We start from the raw sequence: 3,464 nt of genomic DNA on the forward strand, positions 1-3,464 counted from the left end.
GATGTGGTTTGTTTCTGTTCTTCAATGTCACAAAAAATTACTCATCTTCTCAAAAAATCACCAAAAATAGTTAATTCTTGAGAACATTTTTTTTACCCATTTTGGGTAAACTGCAAATGACAAAACAATATTTTAAAATACACAAGGCATTTTTTTTAACATTTATTCTGGTTAGTTTAGTCAGATATTTGAACCAGGAACATCAAAAAACAAAAAAAGTTCGAATCGGTACTGGGCTGCCACGATTAGTCAAATAGTCGCGACTATATTGACTATTAAAATAGTCTAGTGGATTAGTCTTTTTTTTTTATCTCAAACCTATGGTGCACGCTTTCTAATACTCCATCTGCCATCGTCTTTGACAAACGCGCAGTACTGCTAATGCGGGTCAGTGGTGATGTCACAGGAAGTTCTTGGAAAACTTTGGTACCATAACAACACTAACGGAGCTTGAAAGTGGGAAACATTATAAAAAAATAAAATAAAAGATTAAAGTGTCCAATGGAATATCTGCAAGGCAGAACTTGTGTTCCATGGCAGCACTACGTTGATGCACGAACAACTGAAGAGGAAGCACGTTGTGACTGAGTATGATCACGCTGGAGAGAGATCCTTGTCTCGGTAAACTAAGTTAAGCTAACATTAGCGCAAACTTATTAGCTTAATGCTATTTCTACCCCATTGGAACAAACTTCTCTGCTGAAGAGAACCTCTGCTCTCAAAAGGAAATGAAGGAAAGAAGCTGTACGATTCAATAAAGGTTTAAAAAACTATCGTCTTTATTTATTTATTTTTTTAGTTAACATGTAGCTTAAAGCCTTCAAGTTTAAAGCTAACGACGGTTAAGATGTGTTTTACATCCAGTGACTAGTCAACCAATCGGAAAAATAACCTGTGATTAGTCAACATAAAAGAATCTAAACATTATTGTTCTTCTGGTAGTGAGTTTGTGTAAAATCCTGATCTTTTACTGAATTTTGTCTTCTTAAATCCGTTTGCTGAATTTGATGAGTCGCGAGCATTTAGTTTGCACTTCCGCCGCAGTAAAGCACTTTGCAGCCGTTAATTGCGTGCTGCTGGAATGCTGCTTGTTCCACATTCGGAGCGATTCTGCGAACACTATCAAGAGGAAATTAAAATTAATGGCCGACATGGATCTGAACTCTATTTAAACTAAAAGCTTCCACTTCCCAGAGGAACTAAAGCGGGGTCAGTAAGTGATGTTCTCGCTCAGAGCAGGAGGGTTTAAAGATGCATTTAACTGAGACAAACGACAAACTGATTTTTTTTTCTTTGAAGTTACTAGTGACCTTTATTTGACAGAAGAACAGGGGAGGGATGACACTAGAGTCTGAACTTGGAGTGAGAAGATTTAGCCGTCGAGATGAGCTGAACAAATCTGTCTGTAAAAAAAAAGTGAAATGTTTTGGTCCAACTACCAATTTTTTTCCCGCTCTGTTTAAAGTTGATAACAAAATAACATAAAATTTAATAAAAAATAAGGTGGAAGGACGCTTAATGCTCTGATTTAAATGTGTGATTTCACAGCACTGTGGAAATCCTGGTGTTTGTTTTAAAGTAAAAAAATTAAAAATAAGCAGATGAATTATTTTTTCTGTTTCACTGCGAATTATGAAGGAATTATAATTCTATTTACAAGAGTCTCTAAAAAATCTGTTAAGACCAAAACACCTTTAAAAAAGTATTAGAAAAGAATTGCTACAAAAATGCAGTGAACCATGCTGTTTAATTCAAGGTACCCAAATTTAGAAGTAAGACACAAGCTTGTGTAGATATCAGAGTTTAAATACAGAAACCTTTTTAGATTTTTTTTGCTTTCCTCTAAGCCTGTAAAAAGCAAGAAAAATATTTTTTCTTCTTTCTGTTTCCTTTTATAAACCAGGTATGAGATCCTATATAAGATCTATTTTATTAAAATAATAATAATAATAAAATAAATAATTCCCAACATATTTTACATCTGCATTTATCCCCCAGTGCTGCAGAAAATGCAAGAAAAACATCAAGCCTAGCAATAATAAAATTAATTTCAGTCATAATCTGCTTTGTTACTGAAAATCCAAGACAGTTTAACACGGTTAGTCCAGATTAATCCTATAAAGCCAAATTAAATGTACGTTATTTATCATGATCTCTGTGTCAAATAGCCTTTGGAGTGAAAATTCCCTGATCTTTAACTCTAGAACATTTGAGCTATAAAAACTTACTCCATCACTTTTGCTGGGCATTTACCCGATGTAATATTTATTCATCTTCTTGGGAGCCTATCCCGGCTACTGATGGGCAAAGAGAGGGTTCACCCTGGACAGGTCGCCAGTCTTTCGCAAGGCCTCAATCACACACCCAAGAGGCAAGAGTGTTAACCACTGCACCACCGTGCTGCAAATGTAATGTACCAAATATAAAGTATTTGTCATAAAAAATAGATCAAAATATAACAACACATGATAAATTAGAGTAGTTTTGATGTCTTTTTCAACTGTGGTTTATGTCGCACAATGGAAAATAAAAACAGGAAGATCCTGAGAAAATCCTTGAAAATTACTGAAAAATTAGGAATTCCTGGAACATGTCAGACTTCATTCAGGGACCCATCACACTTAGAAAAATGCAACATATTGAGAATCATGTAAATGCTTTTGCTGCAGTAAAGATCTCCCGGTGATAGTGCTTTCAGGTTAAAGATGTTCTCATTTTTCCATCTAATCAATCAGTTTCTGAGCCCCTCTTGAAGATTTGTGTTTAATTCACTTTAAAAAAAATAATCTTAATCAATTCTGCTATTAAAAGAGAACCAACAGTAGTCTTATTAACCCTGAGTTTGCCAATCATGTCTGCTGTTTACAATGATGTAGAAATAACACAGACGCCTCCCCGCTGCAATTATTATAGTTTTCATTTAAATTTTTATTCAGGAATTTCATGAAGTTTTTAGCTTTCAAATACTGGTTTGAAACAAAAAGAACAAGAGTTATGACACCGGGGTGGCTAACCTCAGTCCTCAAGAGCGTCAACGCCGCCTGCCTGTTTTGAAGCTCTCCCTGACCAGCTTGCTGCTGGTTAGCTGACTCGAGTGATTCCACATCCTGACTGATTGAACACATGTGATTTAGGCTGTCAGCATCAAGCAGTCCAGAGAGAGCTGGAGACAGGCTCTTGAGGACCAGGGTTGGCCACCCCTGTTAAATAGACCTTTGCCTTTTTTTTTGCTTCAAATTTTGGGACATTTTTTACATTATTTTTGGATTTCACTTTATTTCTACCAATTTAATATATGTTCATACAAAATAAAAACAGTTTGATCTCAATTTTGGTAATTTTTGAAGAAAAAAATACAAAATTTGGCACTCAGAATTTAGTTTCTTCTTTTTCATTGGACACTTTTAGGTTCATTATGTAAAGATATCTGTAAAAAAAAATGGGCTAAAGGTGGATGTAAAGCA

Source organism: Oryzias melastigma, linkage group LG17 (assembly GCF_002922805.2).
Source record: "Oryzias melastigma strain HK-1 linkage group LG17, ASM292280v2, whole genome shotgun sequence".
In the NCBI taxonomy this organism is placed as follows: Eukaryota; Metazoa; Chordata; class Actinopteri; order Beloniformes; family Adrianichthyidae; genus Oryzias; species Oryzias melastigma.